Source organism: Aegilops tauschii, chromosome 3 (genome assembly GCF_002575655.3).
Source record: "Aegilops tauschii subsp. strangulata cultivar AL8/78 chromosome 3, Aet v6.0, whole genome shotgun sequence".
NCBI classification, from domain to species: Eukaryota; Viridiplantae; Streptophyta; class Magnoliopsida; order Poales; family Poaceae; genus Aegilops; species Aegilops tauschii.
Window position 1 is genome coordinate 21,662,590 of NC_053037.3, and position 8,736 is coordinate 21,671,325.

An 8,736-nucleotide genomic window follows, 5' to 3' on the forward strand; every position below is an offset into this window, starting at 1 on the left:
GAAGAGAGCGGCGCGGATCCAGGGGGGGGGGAAGAGGGAGGCGCGGGGGCCGAGAGGGAGAGCGGGGGTGAGTGGGAGAGAGGCCCGAGGAGGCGCGGGGGCTGGCGACCTTATCCCCTCCGGCGTCGGTGCCGGCGAGGTGGTCGGGCGGCAGCGCGCCCCTGTTCCGACCCGGTCGGGGGAACAGGGAAGGGGCGAGGGAGGAGGTGGGCTGGGCCGGGGGTCGGGGCGCGGCCCAGTTTGGGCCGGGGGGGGGGGGGCAGTGGGGGAACGGGCCCTTTTCTCTTTTTTTTTCTTTTTCTCTGCCTGTGCTGTTTTTCTGTTTTCTTTTTATTTGTTGATTTCCTTTTCTGTTTTATTTCTTTTAAAAGTATTTAGGTACTTTATAAAAATGTGTTTCCTCCACCATAATTACCAGTGTATTATTTAGCACCCACTGAACATTTTTGTTTGAATTTTTGAAAACTTTTATTTTCCACTTTAATTATATTTGAAGTTTGAACTAGGAGTTTGAAAAGGATGGTGATCCAAATGTGATCAAGCCCTGTTTAGCAATATGATTAGCTTAATCACAGGGGGTTACTGTAGCATGATTCTCAGGGTGTTACAAATCTCCTCCACTACAAGAAATCTCGTCCCGAGATTTAGGAGGTAGAAGGAAACAGTGCGGGGTATTCTTCGCGCAGACGATCCTCTCGTTCCCAGGTGGCCTCATCTTCAGAATGGTGCGACCACTAGACTTTGAGAAACTTGATCTCCTTCTGACGTGTGCGGCGTTCAGCTTGGTCGAGAATGCGGACCGGATGCTCCTTATAGGAGAGGTCTTGCTGCAATTCGAGCACTTCATGATCCACAGCTCGGATTGGATCCTTGAAGCAACGGCGGAGCTGTGACACATGGAACACATCGTGAACCTGAGAAAGGTTCGGCGGTAGCTCTAGTTGGTATGCCACTTTTCCACGCCTTTCGAGAATAGTGAATGGGCCAATATAGCGAGGAGCTAGTTTGCCCTTGATCCCGAAGCGGTGAGCACCCTTCATAGGTGTGACTCGAAGATAAGCCTTTTCGCCAGGTTGATAGACCATGTCTTTATGATGACGGTCATACTGACTCTTCTGACGTGACTGAGCAGTCTTGAGGTTCTCGCGAATAATGCGGACTTGTTCTTCGGCATCTTGGATAATATCCGGACCAAAGAGTGGACGTTCCCCAGTTTCTGACCAGTTCAGAGGGGTTCGGCACTTTCGTCCATATAACACTTCGAAGGGGGCCATCTTCAGACTAGCTTGATAGCTATTATTATAAGAGAACTCAGCATACGGGAGAGATTCCTCCCATTTCTTGCCGAAGGAAATAACACAAGCTCGAAGCATGTCTTCGAGAACTTGATTGACGCGTTCAACTTGTCCTTGCGATTGAGGATGAAACGCAGTACTGAGTGACAGATGAGTTCCCATTGCTTCTTGGAAACTTGCCCAGAATCTTGAAGTGAATAAGCTACCACGGTCTGAACTGATAACCAATGGAATACCGTGGAGTGAAACAATCCTGGACATATAGAGCGTTGCCAACTGGCTAGCAGTGATCGTTTCTTTGACCGCCAGGAAATGTGCAACTTTGGAAAGCCGGTCAATGACGACAAGAATAGCATCATTACCTTTCTGTGATTTGGGAAATCCAGTGACGAAGTCCATCTCAACATGGTCCCATTTCCATTCAGGAATAGAGATAGGTTGCAGAGTTCCAGCAGGCCTTTGATGTTCTGCTTTGATACGACGGCAAACGTCACACTCAGCAACATAACGAGCAATGTCTTGCTTCATATTAGTCCACCAGAATCTCTGACGGATATCTTGGTACATCTTTGTACTACCAGGATGGATACATAGAGGCGTATCATGAGCTTCTTTCATAACTTCCTGTGTCATATCTAGGTTTTTCTCTGCACATGGCACCACTAGGCGGCCCTTGAAGTATAGGGTGCCATCTTCAGAAATGGTGAAGAATGAGGGCTTTCCTTCTGCGAGGTAGCGCTTAATCTTGTGGGCTTCAGAGTCATACCTCTGTAGCCTTTTGATGCTGTCCTCGAGATCTGGTTTAGCAACTAGGGTATTGAGGAAACCCTGGGTAACAACGTGGAGGTTCACCTTGCCAAATTCCTTAGGAGGGGGAGCGAGTGCACCCGGAGGAACAATATGGAGGTTCAGCTTCCTGAATTCTTCAACAAGCGAGGGCTGAACTTTATGAACCTGGAGGTGGTTGCAGTAAGACTTGCGGCTCAAGGCATCAGCCATTACATTAGCCTTGCCTGGCGTATAGGAAATACCCAAGTCAAAGTCTGCAACAAGCTCCATCCATCTCTGCTGACGGAGGTTCAGATCTGGCTGAGTAAACAGATACTTCAGACTTTGGTGGTCAGTGAAGATCTCGCAACGATTACCGAGAAGGTAATGTCGCCACTGCTTCAGCGCATGAATGACAGCAACAAGTTCGAGGTCGTGAACTGGGTAGTTCTCTTCGTGAGGGCGCAATTGTCGGGAGGCATAAGCAATCACTCTGCGGTCTTGCATTAGGACACAGCCTAATCCTTGACGGGAAGCGTCGCAGTAGATGACGAAGTCCTTCTTAGTATCAGGAGGAGCTAGAACTGGGGCAGAAGTCAACTTGTCTTTGAGTGCCTGGAAACTTTCCGGACATTTGTCTGTCCATTGGAACTTGACGCCCTTATGTAACAGGTTAGTCAGAGGCCTGGCGATCTTGGAGAAGTTCTCGACAAATCGACGGCAATAGCTGGCGAGACCGAGAAAACTTCTGACTTGCTTAACGTTCTTGGGAGGAGTCCAATCAAGAATAGCCTGAACTCGCTCGGGGTTGACGGCAATACCATCCTTAGAGATGACATGCCCCAGATAGGTTACTTCCGGTAGCCAGAATTCACATTTGGAGAACTTGGCATATAGTTGATGTTCTCGTAGCTTTTCCAGCACAAGTCGAAGATGTTCAGCATGTTCTTCTTCGTTCTTGGAAAATATCAGGATATCATCCAGATAAACCACGACGAACTTGTCGAGGTAATTCATGAATATGTAGTTCATCAGACGAGAGAAGGTGGCTGGAGCATTGGTTAAACCGAAAGACATGACGGTGTACTCGTATGAACCATAGCGAGTCACGAAGGCGGTCTTTGGGATATCCTCTTCGCGAACACGGATCTGGTGGTAGCCCAACCTCAAGTCGAGCTTAGAGAACACTGACGAACCCGCCAGTTGATCATACAGATCATTGATCCGAGGAAGAGGGTATTTATTCTGAATGGTAGCTTGGTTTATAGGACGGTAGTCTTGAACTAACCGGTTTGTCCCATCCTTCTTCTTGACAAAGAGAGAAGGTGCTCCCCAAGGAGAGCAACTTGGGCGAATGAATCCTTTGCGAAGAGACTTGTCGATTTCCTCCTTAAGCTCAAGGAGTTCATGCGGCGGCATTTTGTAGGGTCGCTTGGCTATAGGAGTGGTGCCTGGTTTCAAGTCGATGATGAATTCGACAGCTCTAGCAGGGGGAATCCCTGGAAGTTCTTCAGGGAAGACGTCGAGGAATTCTCACACGACGGGAATATTTTCAATGCCCTCGAGTGGTGCAGCGTTCAATGCATTCAATGCATAGAGCCTTGCCTCGGCATTTTGCACCAGATTTGCTTGGTAAGCAACTATTTCATCTGAAGGGTGTAGCAGATGGACGGTTTTAGTGGCGCAAACTATAGAAGCAGTATGCGCTTTCAACCAATCCATACCCAAAATGAGGTCGATGTTAGACGTCTTCAGGATAATGGGAGAGGCATAGAATTCCAGCCCTTCAATTTCCATGGGGACATCGATGCCAACCAAGGAGGTTTGACACTGTCCCACGGGGGTTTTGACCAATACAGAGGTGTTCATCTCCTCACATTTAACGTCGTGCTTGTATGCAAAATCTTCTGACATGAATGAATGCGATGCACCTGTATCAAATAAAACGGATGCTGGTACTGAATTTACGAGGAGTGTACCCATCACAGTAGCAGGCTGGTCTTGAGCTTCGTTGAGATCAACGTGGTTGGCATGAGCACGACCATAAGACTTAGCATTGTTGTTGCGGGGCTGATTGTTACCACGGCCAGTTGCTGGAAGGGCCAGTTGATTCTGGTTCTGGTTGCATTCTTTAGCACGGTGTCCTGGTTGACCACACCTGAAGCACAAGCCATTATTCGGAGTGGGAACAGGAGCTTGGGGTGGTGGAGCTGGAAGTCTTGACTGCCTGGACGGTGGTGTAGGCAGACGAGGGGCAGCATAGGTCTGCCTTGGGGCAGATGCATTTGGATGGTACATGCTGTTCGGGATCCATATCTTACGCTTCTGTGAGGGCAGGCCCGAAGATGAGCCCGTGTCACGGTTGCGCCTGTGAGAGCTCTGGTATTCCTGCAGAGCAGTTTCGACATTGATGGCCTTGTTCACCAAGGTGGCGAAATCAGCAAAGTCATGCACTAGAAGTGCGAGCTTGATGTCAGCTTGAAGGCCATCCCGGAACTTCTCCTGTCTGCGTGCATCACTTGCAATGTCTTCTTCAGCATAGCGGGACAAGTCCAGAAACTCCCGCTGATAAGCTTCGACAGATTTGTTGCCTTGGGTGAGGTTGCGGAACTCACGCTTCTTCCGGTCCATGACTCCCTGAGGAATAAAGCGGGCACGGAAAGCTGCTTGGAAGTCTGGCCAGGTGATGATTGTTCCAGCTGGCAGAGTACGCCTGTGGCTGTCCCACCATTGGGCTGCGGGTCCCTTCAGAAAGAAGGAAGCAAAATTGACATAGCTAGCAGGGGCTACATCAGCAGACTCCAACTCATAGGTGATGTCACAGAGCCAGTCATCAGCATCCAGAGGCTGAGTTGAGCTGCGGTAGATGGTTGGATTGAGGCGTATGAAATCTTGAAGAGTCACTTGGGCTGGCTACTGGTTCATATTGGGGCGAGGAAACTGAGCCATCATATTCTCCATGAACTGGCGGTTCAGTTCAAGCTGTTGGATCATACCAGTCATGTACTCAGGTGGTGGTGGGGCATCGCCACCACGACCACGACCACCTGGTCTAACCATCCTGCTAATATATAACAGGGGTGGTTCAGCATTGAGAAATATTTACAAGGACAAGAGTCATTCATGATGAAACAGGCATAACGGAAGGAGCACGATAGCTACTACATAGTAGTCGGCATAACTTACAAAAGGGGTCATGTATAGAGTTCAGTACATAGAGTTCAGTACATGGACTAAAACATCATAGGCGGCACACAGGCTCGCGGCGAATGGACCTAACGATACAAGCAAGTCTACATCAGTCCCAAGAAGTACTGTGGAGGTAATCGTAGCCCGACAGCTGGTAGTGTGGCAGCGGATAGCCCTCCACGTCAGCAGACTGGGGCCCGCGGATACTCAGGTGTAGAGTCCGACGCTCAGGTGGCAGAAGAGGACCAAGTGCGGGAGAGTAGCCTCCCACCTCTGGCCAACCAACACCGTGGGGCATCACGGTCCTGGCTGGGTAGATCGCAGCACGCGGTACCTGTCCAGACCGGACAAAGGGGTGCAGCAGCGTCAGAGCACGGTAAAGGTGCTGACGGGTGGTGTACATCTCGTGGCGAAGAGCTCGGTTAGCTCGATCCAGCCCATCAGCATGCAGAACCAGGTGCTGATGGTAGAAGGGCTCTCGGGTGACAGTGGAGTAGGCAGCAGTATAGTATCCCTCCGCACCAACATCAGAGGCGATAGCAATGTGCCTGAAAGGGGAGGTGTCCAACTCCCGATACTCTCCACGAAGACGTGTCAGAGCAGCATAGGCTGCATCGTCGACAGCCATATCGATGGTCACACCAACACCATGTGCGGTGTGCAGCACAGTAGTGGAGTCGTACTCCCGAGAGTAGAGGTGGACGATGGCACGGTACTGCTCCTGGTTAAAGTCCTGGTACTCCTCGTAGACGGTGTACTCAGGGTGCCAGCGATAACCCAGATAGGTCATCATCTCAGCTAGCACCGCAGGTGATCCCGAGGCACCAATGGCCATCGTGTGGCGAACAACCTGCCTCGTGGGTTCCATCTGAAAGCAAAGACGTTTCAAAGGAGTCAAATGACAGTGTGTGAATTGTTCAAAATACTATTCTGAGAAACATCTATGGTTTATCCATCTTTGGGGTGAACGCGGTCACGGGATCCTAGTGTTAGAGTTAGTAAATTCGTTTAACCCGAGTAGAAGAGAGTCCAGAGTCCCAAAGTAAAGGTCGAGGAGTAAAAGATCCTAGTACCACCCAATGGCGACGTGGGCCCGTAAGACACACAGCCATGTTAGTAAAATGTTTTGTAATGTCTAGACTCGACTTCGGCCAAGGAGTGTGGAAGGGGGGTTCCTATAGGCAGTCGGCTCTGATACCAACTTGTGACGCCCCCGATTCGACCGTACACTAATCATGCACGCAAACGTGTACGATCAAGATCAGGGACTCACGGGAAGATATCACAACACAACTCTAAAACATAAATAAGTCATACAAGCATCATAATACAAGCCAGGGGCCCCGAGGGCTCGAATACAAGTGCTCGATCATAGACGAGTCAGCGGAAGCAACAATATCTGAGTACAGACATAAGTTAAACAAGTTTGCCTTAAGAAGGCTAGCACAAAAGTAGCAACGATCGAAAAGGCAAGGCCTCCTGCCTGGGACCTCCTAACTACTCCTGGTCGTCGTCAGCGGCCTGCACGTAGTAGTAGGCACCTCCAGTGTCGTAGGTGTCGTCGTCGACGGTGGCGTCTGGCTCCTGAACTCCAGCATCTGTTTGCGACAATCCGGTATAGAAAGGGGAAAGGAGGGAGAAAAGCAACCGTGAGTACTCATCCAAAGTACTCGCAAGCAAGGAGCTACACTACATATGCATGGGTATATGTGTAAAGGGGCATATCAGTGGACTGAACTGTAGAAAGCCGGAATAAGAGGGGGATAGCTAGTCCTGTCGAAGACTACGCTTCTGGACATCTCCATCTTGCAGCATATAGAAGAGAGTAGATTGAAATCCTCCAAGTAGCATCGCATAGCATAATCCTACCCGGCAATCCCCTCCTCGTCGCCCTGTTAGAGAGCGATCACCGGTTGTATCTGGCACTTGGAAGGGTGTATTTTATTCAGTATCCAGTTCTAGTTGTCATAAGCTCAAGGTACAACTCCGGGTCGTCCTTTTACCGAGGGACACGGCTATTCGAATAGATAAACTTCCCTGCAGGGGTGCACCACATAACCCAACACGCTCGATCCCATTTGGCCGGACACACTTTTCTGGGTCATGCCCGGCCTCGTAAGATCAACGCGTCGCAGCCCCACCTAAGCACAACAGAGAGGTCAGCACGCCGGTCTAACCCTATGCGCGCAGGGGTCTGGGCCCATCGCCCTATGCACACCTGCATGTTGCGTACGCGGCCGGAAGCAGACCTAGCCTAGTGGCGTTCGAGTCCAATCTGGCGCGCGCCACTCAGTCGCTGACGTCAAGAAGGCTTCGGCTGATACCACGACGCCGGGATACCCATAACTACTCCCGCGTAGATGGCTAGTGCGTATAGACCAAATGGCCAGACTCAGATCTAATACCAAGATCTCGTTAAGCGTGTTAAGTAACCGCGAACGCCGACCAGGGCCAGGCCCACCTCTCACCTAGGCGGTCTCAACCTGCCCTGTCGCTCCACCACAAAGATCCACTTGCGAGTACTCCTACGAGCCGACCCGACTTTAGTCATCACATGTGTCATGTATATAGTATATAAGTATATACCCGTGATCACCGCCCAGGTGATCACGGCCCGATAGTATAGCACAACAGACGGACAAGAATGTAGGGCCACTGATGGAAATCTAGCATCCTAGACTAAGCATGTAGGATTGCAGGTAAGGGGAACAACAATAGTAGCAAGGATAGGCTATGCATCAGAATAGGATATCGGAAAGCAGTAACATGCTACACTACTCTAATGCAAGCAGTATAGAGAAGTATAGGCGATATCTGGTGATCAAGGGGGGGGGGCTTGCCTGGTTGCTCGGGCAAGTAGGAGGGGTCGTCGACTCCGTAGTCGAACTGGGCAGCGGCAGTGTCGGTCTCGTAGTCTACCGGAGAGAAGAGGGGGAAGAAACAGTAAATACAATGCAAACATAAGCATGACGATGCGTGACATGACAATGAGCGGTGCTAGGGGTGTCCTAACGCGACAGTAGGTGGTACCGGTGAAGGGGGGGAACATCCGGGAGGTATTCCCGATGTTTCGCGTTTTCGGGCAGACGGACCGGAGGGGTAAAGTTGCTAGTTCGATAGGTTAGGGAGGTGTGGTGGCTGAACGGACTGCGTATCCGGATTCGTCTTGTCGTTCTGAGCAACTTTCATATAGAAAACATTTTCATCCGAGTTACGGTTTAAAAGATATGAATTTTCAAAGTTTATTTGAATTTCTGGAATTATTTAATTAACAGAAAACGGGATATGACGTCAGCATGACGTATGAGTGACGTCAGCGGTCAACAGTCCGGGTTGACTGGTCAAAACTGACACGGGGGACCCACCTGTCATAGACAGTGGGTTAACAGAGGATTAAACTAATTAGTTTTTAGTTTATTAACTACTGGGCCCACCTGTCAGTGAGAGATTATTTAAACTAATTATTTTTATTTATAAAACATTT